The sequence below is a fragment of the Corvus brachyrhynchos genome, unplaced genomic scaffold (genome assembly GCF_000691975.1).
Source record: "Corvus brachyrhynchos isolate BGI_N302 unplaced genomic scaffold, ASM69197v1 scaffold114, whole genome shotgun sequence".
NCBI lineage: Eukaryota > Metazoa > Chordata > Aves > Passeriformes > Corvidae > Corvus > Corvus brachyrhynchos.
Genome location: NW_008238337.1, coordinates 4,105,801 through 4,115,949, shown reverse-complemented (window position 1 = coordinate 4,115,949; position 10,149 = coordinate 4,105,801).

Genomic DNA, 10,149 nt, shown 5'->3' with positions numbered 1-10,149 from the left:
AGCAACCCCCCGGGGCTGCAAATCCAGGCTCATTTTAGGGTAAAAAAAAGGGAAAAAGTAGGAATTGGGACGATGTAATGCTCACGGAGCCGGGAGTTCCGACACGGAGCTCCGGAGTCTTGGTGTTGGTTTTGTGATTATTTGGAGTGCGGGGAATTGATGAAAAACCCAACAAGAAAGAGGCAACCGTGTGGATTAAAGCTGGAAAGAAGAGGATTAAGGGATTGAAGGGAAAAGAAGTGCTGGGAATGCAGATGGAGGGGATATTTCCCCTTTCAGCCACTCTGCCTGTGGGAAAAGGGGGAAAAGAAAACAAAGATCTCGACAAACCCTTTAAAAAATGCAGGAGGTTTCTGGTGCTCTGCTTGTTTGTTTGTCCCCCAGGGATAAACTCCTGGAATGCAAACTCCCGTTTGTCAGCAGGGCCTAAACCAGATTGTCCTGCTAATAAATGATGAAAACCAACACTTCAGGGTTGTGCTGCTGGCACGGGGCAGGGAGAGGGCATTTTGCGGCAGGAAAGAAAGGTTTAAGGCAGGAGGCCATGGAAAATTCCAGGGATCCAGGGCCTCCCCACCCTCCCAGGGAAGGATTCCTTCCCAAAATCCAATCCGAATCTCTCCTTTTTCAGTGTAAAACCGTCCCCCCTTGCCCTCAGCCAGAGCCGTTTGCTCCTTAAACACAAAGTGTTCCTTGAGCCAGGCAGGAATTCCCCAGGAACGGGCATTTTCCAATCCATGTGGCTGCTCCCGGCTGCTTTTGGGCTCAGGGCTTCCTTTTCCAGGGCTAGTGAAGCCCAAAACATGATGGAGATTCCTGCCAGGGGTGTCCCGAGTATTCCTGGTGCTCCAGAAGTATGGGAAGCACATCCCGGCTGCAGCTCCCATTCCCACAGCCTCCCTCACGCACAGCCCTGCGCAGCACCTTCCCTTTAAACTTCAAAAAGGGATCGAATTTCCATTTCTTCCCACTAATTCATGGATCTGGGTTTGTCTTTCACGTGTTGGAGTCTGCGAGCTGCCCTTGGAGCGCAGCAGGCACCGGGATGTGGCTGTGCTGGGAGAATCCATGGATGGCATCGCCAAACAGCTCCCAGAATTTCTTCCTGCCCTGCAAACCTGGGGCTTTTGGAGGAAAAATGTTTGAAGGAGGGAAATTTTGGGAAACTTTTGGAAGGGCAGCGTGTCCCGAATGCAGCGTCGGGATGCAGGGAAATAAATCCTCCAGCAATTCCTGGGAGCCTCAGGAATGGGCCGTGCCTGATAAAATACCGGGATAACGGTGATGGATGTGGGGACGGGCTGGAGCAGAGGCAGGGACGATGATCTGCGCCTGACCTGGGCCAGAGGCAGCTCCGTAAATCCTCAATCATGGATGGACAGGACACAAGGTGGAGCTGGAAGTTTTCCAGTGACCACTTGGAGCTTTGGGCTGACAAATAACTGCGAGCTTCTCCTTGCCCTCCCTGGGGATGGTTTGCACTCCACAGGGGGAAAAGATGGAGAACAGTGAGGCAAATCCAGGATTATTCCGACATGGAATGGGGAAACTCAGGAAAACCTTCCAAAATCCCCATTTTTACCCTGTGTGCCATCCTCCCCCAGCAGCTCCTGGCAGAGGGATTTGCTCTGCCTTCTTCCCTCCCTCCTGGAGACGATGAGGAGCATCCCAGGGCCGGGATGAGGGCAGTGGGATGGTGGCCATGGAACCATGGTGGGAAGGAGGAAGTGCCACACGGCCATCCCCAGGCTGCAGTGACATTGCTCCCACAAAACAGGAGGAGATCCAAGGGCTCCCTGTGGGTTTCCATCCCCTCCAACCTCTCCTCACTGGATTCGGAGCCCACAGAGCCCTGGAGCACCCGGCAAAGCCACTCCCAGCACGGCAATTCCCGAGCCTGGCCAACGGCAGGGGATTATGGAGCTTTGGAGCAGACACGTGGAATGGCCGTGTCCTACTTTTGGAGAGCAGAATCCAGCGTGAAAAAAAAAGAGCGAGCCACGGTTGTGGTGAGAGCAAATATAGCAACGGGATCTTCTGGAGCGCTCCGAGTGACAGGGCCCTGCCAGGGTGGCATCCTCACCACGGTGACATCCCCACAGCCTGGCAGGTCCCCTGGGAATATGGAGAAGGGGTTGTTTGTCCCCCAGTGTCTCCTCCTCCCTGCTGGAAAAGCATCTCTGGACACATTTCAGGCTGGCTGACGCAAGCAGGGACTCGTCTCTCTTCCCTCGGGATCAGCAGCCAAGCGGCTCCTTGACAGTGTCTTCCTCTTTGTCCTTCTGTCCTTTCCTGTTCCCATCCCTCTTCCTGCCCCTATTCCTATTTCTGGCCTTGTCGCCATCCCTACCCCCACCCCATTCCCATCCCTCATTCCCCATTCAATCCCATCCCATTTCCATTCTCAACCCCAGCTTATCCCACCCCAACTTCTCATTCCCATTCCCATCCCATTCCTCTTTCACCATTCCCCACCCCCATCCCATCCCATCCCATCCCCATTTCTCACCCCCTTTCTCATCCCCATCCCATCCCATCCCATCCCATCCCTCTCTCACCATTCCCCATCCCCCATCCCATCCCACCCCATCCCCATTTCTCACCCCCATTCTCATCCCCATCCCATCCCATCCCATTCCTCTTTCATCTCACCCCCATTCTCATCCCCATCCCATCCCATTCCTCTTTCGCCATTCCCCATCCCCATTCCATCCCTATTCCTTCCCATCCCACCCTGGGAAGTGATGATTCCATCCCTGACTGGGAGCCCTCCCTCACCAATCAATGCCCAAACTGGAAGCAATTAAAGCCCCTTAATCACCGATGAGGCAAAGGGAGGCGGTGCCGCTGGGGTGCATTCCCAACATTCCCCCCGGGAATTGCGTGACTCAGCCGTGGATTCGCCGCCTGTGCTCCATTATCCCCGATCAATAGGACAGTTATTACTTAATGGGCTGAAATTGTCGTTCTGAGGGCCCAGATCTGCCTGTTCTGGCACTGCTAATTGGGGGGGGCTTAATGAAAATGTGAATCCAGGCCCATTAATCAAACAATTATTTGGGAACCACGAGACAGCCAGCGCTGAACCTAATTAAGGAATAAACAAAGTTAATCAGCCAGCAGAAAACATTTACTAATCAGAGAGGTACATTGCAAGGAAGAAATATCAGGCAAACATTCCCAAATCTGCTCCTCTCCTTCACAACCCAACATTCCGGCTTCCAGGAAGGCCCATCCCGGCTTTATCAAAGCGTTTGTTCTGCTTTAGGGTCCTCTGGGCACCGCACAACAGAAATTTCTTACTCTGCCACAAGAATAATTGCATCAATTTCAAATAACAGGGCCAGGCCCCCATCGGGGACAGGGGGTGGCACCTGATCCTGGCACGGTTTGGGTTTAATTATCGGCATTTAGGGCTCGCCCAGCTCCAACTCTGATCCAGACAGAAAAATTGCAAAGACACCTAAAGACAGAATTGGGAATGTTTCCCTTCCTTCTGCCTGCTCGGAGCTTCCTGATTGTCTGGCACAATTCGGGGATAAATGGGAATATTGTCCCCAAACTTCCTCCTGCCCGGTGCTGCTTCCCATCATCTCCAACATTTCCAAAAATAGGAAAAGCTTTGGGTTCCTAAGCTGCTTTTCAGTTTCCCCTTTGACCCTGCAGCAGCGCTGGGATGTGGTCCTGGGATTTTATCCCTAAATCCCGTGGCTAGGCAGGATCCTGGTGCTCACACCCTGTTCCTGCTCCTTTCCAGCTCTGGGATGGAGAGGGGTGGGATGGGGCTGACAGTCCCTGGGATCGGGGGACTGGGAGGAGACCCCAGCCTCGATACCCCTGAACCCCCCACCGCTCATCCCAATCCCTTTTCCCATCTCTTTCCAGAGCCACCATTGAGCCCATTTCCCCCCGGCCAGGCTAAGCTGTTTATCCAAAGCCTCCATCATTATGTTAATGATTCTCAGCAAAATTATTTTATCCAGAGCCCAGCTCATCTCAAAAACAGAGCAGGAATTCAGCTCCATCAGCCACAGGAGGGATGGACGCCGGAACCACGGGATGCTCGGCACCGTTATCCCCCCTGGGATATCCCACAAGCTGCAGCATTCCAGGTGCTGCTCAGGACCCCAATCCTGGCTCCATTGGAGCAGGAACAGATCCACCAAGGAGAAGGGATGGCTTTTGTCTCCCTCCATCCCATCCATCCATCCCATCCATCCATCCATGGGACACATGGAGGGCACGAAGCTGCACCCTCCAGGCTCCTGCTTCCCAGTTTAGTGGCCAACCCTCCTGCTCTCCATAGGGATTTGCCACCTGTTCCTGCACCACACAATGCTGGAAGCAATCCCTGGAAAAGCCGCAGCCAAGAGGAATCCGAGGAGAGCAGGAGGATGCCAAGGGCAGGGACAGGGATGCTGCAAGGACAGCCCAGGGTGTCTGGGCTCTGCTCCAGCCCTGGGGACACCTGGACCGCGGTGACAAGGACCTGGGGACGAGGTTTATTTGCCTGGCTGCTCCTTGTCCTGAAGCCACCTCGTGTCCTCACTGCTGTCCCCAAGGCCACCACACCACTCGCATCTCAAAGCCGCTCCAGGAGCGCACTTCCCGTGCCAGCGCCGCATCCCGGCCCATCCAACCTGGCTCCAGAGCTCCGAGGCGCAGCGTGGTCCTCCCGGGAAGGGGACACGCCCGGGAGGTCGGGATGGCATCGCTTGGAAGGGGGAAAGGATGAATTCCCTGCTTTCCGAGCCCAAGCAGGCTCCGCAGCGCCGGCTCATTGCCATTCCCCGGCCGTGCGGGGCTCCCGGCGGGAGCGGCAGCGCTGCAGAGCCTGAATTATTCAGCTCCAGGAGGGACTGTTCGCTGCTGGAGCAAGCGAGGACTCGGGAAGCTGCTCCTGGAGCAAGAGAGGACTCGGGAAGCTGCTCCTGGAGCCAGCTCCTGCGGCAGCGCCCTCCCTGCATCCCGGGGCTGGCTCACACCCCGAGCATCCGAGCTGCTCCATGGATTGGGATTTGTCCCACGGATCTGCTGCCGTGAGTTCAGCAGTGCCAGATCCACGGCGCCGGTCACACCCGCCCTGAGGAGCGTCTGTCGAAAATATCTGAATAAAAAACACCTGGGGGGAAAAAAAGTCAATAAATCGCTGTGTTTCCTTCCCACGCCGAGGCCAAGGCCGGCGGTAAAGAAGTGGATGTGTCTAAAATGCTCCATTCCACCCCAATGCTTCAAAATTCCTCCCCGTGCATCTGTGGACCTTCCACAGGCCGGCCGGCGTTTGAGGGTTTCAGGAGGTGCGGATTTGGCTCAGCACATTCCCCATCAGGCAGGCACCGATTTTCCAGGGGCTGAAGCAAAGGGAGGAATTCCCACCCCATCATCCCCCAGGCAGGGAAAACAAAAGGTGAGGTGGAGGGAGGAACCTGCCCCAGAGAGCCTAAAGAGGTGCCAGACCCCTTTCCAAAAGCAGGAATACCCCACCCCTGGGGTGTAAATCCTTCCCATCCCAGGGACACGCCAGCATTCCCCGGCCGTGGCTCTCCCAAGCTCTTGGCTGCAGCCGGTTGGCACCAGGACAGGAATTTTTTAACTCCATTTCAGCGTAAATCCTTAAATCCTCCTCTGAGTTAAATGTCAGCGCACCCCACCTCCCTCTGCCTCTCTCCCCAGCTCCTGCGTGGGATGCTGACGAGGGTTCCAAGTCCATTGGGGAAAAAGGACATGGAAAATAACCCGGCATGGATGAACGTTGCGCTGCCACCACCAGCAGCTGTTCCCACGGGTGGGTGGCCCTGTTGTCCCCACCTCCTCCTGTCTCAGCAGCCAGCGGCCACTTCCACGAGCACAGGAGACTTCCCAGCACTTTTGGCCACCGCTGCAGGACCGTGAGATTCCAGGGATCGGGAAAAGGCGGAGTGACCCGCACGGGTCCCTGTGTCACACGAGCAGGTCCCCAACCTGTGGCTCAGCACCTCCCCCGCAGCCCCGGGATGATTTCCAGGGCACCAACGCCACCCCCGTGTCACTTTTCAAACAATTAAAGATAAAGAGGCCCGAGCTCAGCTCATATTTCAGCGTTAGCGCTGCTGCCAAATATCATCACGTCAGCGCCGCTTGTAAAACAAAGGAGATCGATAAGATTCCCACTCCAGGAGGGCAGCTCCGGCTCGGGGTTATCCCGGTGCGCCAGAGCCCGCCAGCTCCTGTGAACCCTTCCCAGGGCCCTGCTGGGCTTTGTTTTCCCTTTTCCTGGGTTTTAAATCCAGCAGCTGCTTAATGGGCTCTGCTCCGTGCTTCTGCTTCCTCCGCCAATCCCAGAAAAATTGGGGTTGGAAGGGAACTTCAAATTCATCCCATTCCACCCCCCGTTATTTTCCACTATCCCAGGTTGCTCCAAGCCCCATCCAACCTGGCCTTGAGCCTTTCCAGGGATGGAATGAGTCTATTTTCCAAGGATATAACCTACCTCGATTACCCTCTGTGCTGCCTGGCAGAGCAGCTTTCCCTTAGGCAGGTTTTCATTCCCACTTTTCCTGCCGGTCTCCAAAGCCTTGCTTCCCCGAAAACTTTCCCGCTGCTCGATCAAAGCCAATTTGCAAGGCCAAGACATTTAAAACACCCCGAGAGCAGCTGGGGATGAAAGGTGTGAGCTCCAGCAAGGTGAGAGCTCCTGGAAACTCCTCCTTTGGGAGAGCTTTGGAGATAAGGCAGCGGCTGAATTCCCCCTCTGGAAGTCCCACCTGCCTTCACAACGGAACGGGAGTCACACGGAGCTGAATAACTCGGATTTTAAAAGGAAAATACTCTTTGTTAGCGGCTGAATAAAGCCCTGATTTGCCGAGGCTCTGGAGATCTTGGCTGCGGTGCTCAGGGTTTCCATGACAGGGCTGTTATCAGGGAGATACCGATCGGCTCCTCAGCTCTGCCCAGCTGGCCCTCAATTAACGATGCTGACCCTCACCAGGGGACAAAGAGGAGTGACAGAGACACCCGTGAATTTCTCAGGCTCCTTCCCTCTCAAATTCAGCCCATCTCCATTTCCAAACACCCCCAAGGCTTCTCAGCGGCAATTCCCTTTGACCCGACCTAAATCCATTTTTTTTCCCCCTCCTCCTTTTTGTCTGCCACCGCTTTTATTCCCCAGTTTGCCCCGATCAAGGCGAGGCTTTTTTGTTTGGACAGCTTTTGAAAGGCATTCGCTGGGATTTCTCCCAGCAAACCTGAGAAATCTCTTATCTCTTATCTCTGCAGCCCGAATGGACTCAGGGAGCTGCTCAGATCTCTGCAAGCAGAAAGCTGCAGCTTTCCAGCCCGACTCCAGCTGCTCCATCCAGCTTGGAAGGCAGGTGCCTGCATCCCGCTTCCCAATCCACCTGTTCCCTGCCCTGGGGGGCTTGGATTCATTGCCCAGCATTCCCAAAATATCCCCAAAGGAGCCGTGTCCGTGTCCCCCACAGCGAGGATGGAGCACCCTCTGCTTCCCCAGCTCCCATCCCCGCTCCTGCCAGGCCCACGTTCCACAATGTTCCCAGCTGATCTCAACTCCACTTGGATTCCAGGAAAACGCGGTTTTCCAGCTCTTAGTGCAGCAGCAGGATGCAAAGGGCTGGATCTGCACGGCAAGGGCTGGCGGAGGGAGAGATCCCCTTCCTGTGGGAATAACATCCCATCTAAACCTGCTCTCTCCCAGTTTAAACCCACTCCCCGTGTCCTGGACAGCGCTGCTCTTTGGGAATGCAGTCCCCAGGGAGCAGCTGAGATGAGCTCAGCGCCACAGCCAGGCTGGGATGGAGCGGTATTGGCTGGGAAACAGCAAAGCCATGGAAGCAAAGCCATGGGATGATGGGAGCAGGGCGGAAAAGGTCGGATTTTTGTGCTTGTTTCTAACGAAATGCCACTTTCCACGCTGGGTGGAAATTATCCCAGGTGCACAAATTATCCCAGCTGAGCCTGGCATGGAGCCAGGTGCTGGATATCCCATCCCATCCCATCCCAGCCACCTCTGAGTGCATTCCTCATTCCAACTCCATCTTCAGGAGCCTGCTCCATGTCCTGGAGCCTCTCCCAGTATAAACCAGTCCCCATCATGCCCAGTTAACATTCAAGCTGTGCTTCATCAGGCTCCCTTTCCTTTTCCAATTCCCTTCCCGTTATCCCGTGCATCCACTGCTACTTTTGTTGGAGTGCGGAGCCTCCTGGAATCCGGGATTTACAGCAGCTGCTGACCACTCCTCTCTCCGATGGCCGTGAGTTACACTCCCGTGCTGCAGCCTGCGATAAAAAAAGGATGATATTTATTGGTTGGGATTTTTCTTCCCCCAAAAAACTCGGGAAATTCGCACAACCACTAAAACACGGCTCCGTATTCCGCTGGCGTGGGAGGAGCTGAGCATCCCCTCAGGGTCTTCATTGGCCTCTCCCCCTCAAGATCCAATGTTCCCCTGTGGACAAGACATCCTAAAACTCAGCTTCTTCCAGGAAAAATCTTTCTCCAGACACCACCACAGACCTTGACCCCTGCAGTGGCCAGTAGCCCAGAGGAGGTGGTAGCCAAGCTCTGGGCGTTGGAGTGGAAAGAGAAGGGTTTCTTTTAGGCTGAGGACTGATGAGATGAAAACCATTGATCCCGGCTCGTAATTACATTGTTATCTCTGCCCTGGGAGATAAAGAGATTTCTCCCTGCTGGCTTTTGGAAAAGCTGGGCTCCAAAGCAGATAGAGGAGGGATTTATTTATTTGAGCTCCTCTATTTTTAAAGTGAAATGTTAAAGAGGAAAAGCTTGGTTTATTTATTTAAATTTTTTTTTTCCCCCAGGAGATGGAAAGCCAGGGAAGGTTTTGCTCCTGCTCAGTGTGCTCCTGATGCCCTGGGATCAGGCAGGAGATGAGGAGAGCTCCATAACATGGAATTTTTAGAGAAGCAACCAGAAAACAGCACTGCAGGATGAGGTGGATCCCTGGGCGCTGCCATGACCTCCTGGAGCCACAGGAGCCTTGGAGAGGAGCCACTTGGATTTCGCAGGAATGGAAAAAGAGCCCAACATTTTGCCAACTCCTTCGTCCCATGCCTTTTTTCCTGGGGTGGTCCTGGCCCTTTTCCAAGATCAGTCAAGGACCTGCCTCAGGTCCTGGCAGCTGCTTAAGGTGCTGCTGCCATCCCCATTTCCCAGCCCCCTGGATGAAGAGCAAACCTGTATTGATTTCCCAGCCACTGCAAATTCCTGCTCCCGACTGGCCTGGCTGGAACCAGGATGAGAATCCATTGATGGCTCCAAAGGTCCAAATCCAGCCAGAGCACGAGGAAAGCAGCTGGAAGAGTGGAATGCTTCCAATGTGCTGAGATGGAATTAAAACTGGGAACCACCTACAGAAGCAGGAGATGCAAAGGATGATCCTGAACAAGCCCAATCCAAGGAATTTCCTTCCGGAGAGGCTGAGAAGAAAATGGGAGGAGAAACAGGAATCAAGGGGACAAAGGATCCTCTCTTATTCCCACGGATTTGCTCCAAATCCCTCCTTGGAATCATTTTCCATTCGGGAATTCACAACCAAGCACGGCTGGTGCTGCCTCACCCACAAACACCGCAGCACCTTCATCCCAGGGAATGTGGGAGATCCTCATCCCAGTCCTCAGCTGGAGCTGGGTTGTCTCTCTGCTGGGACCTCTTGGACTGGATTTCTTGGCTGGGAGGTCTTGGATGGGACTTTTCCACTGGAATTCCTCCACTGGGACCTCTCTTCTGGCCACTTGCTGGGCAGGAAAAAGAAAAAACGAGGAGGAAAACTCAATGGGAAGAACTCAACGCTGGAAAACAAAAACAATAAAAAGAAGTTCAAAAAGCTCAATTTTAAGGCTGCTGGACTTCCCTAGAAACGTTTTTTTCAGAGGAAAAAGCCCCAACTCTTCCCTGCCACTGAAGGTTTGGAAGAAAATCAGCAGCAGGAGCGGGGTGCGATCGTTCCCCCCAAATTCCCAAATCCCTGGGGATCCTTCCGGCACCTCCTTCCCGCTGCATCCCTGGAGCTCCAGTGACATCTGCTGCTGTCTCTGGGCATCGCCAGCGGCCCGGCCACCGCCGCCACCTCGTCCCCGTCTGGGCACAGCGAGGGGCGATGGCACCACCGGGGATCCGCGGAGCCACCGCCC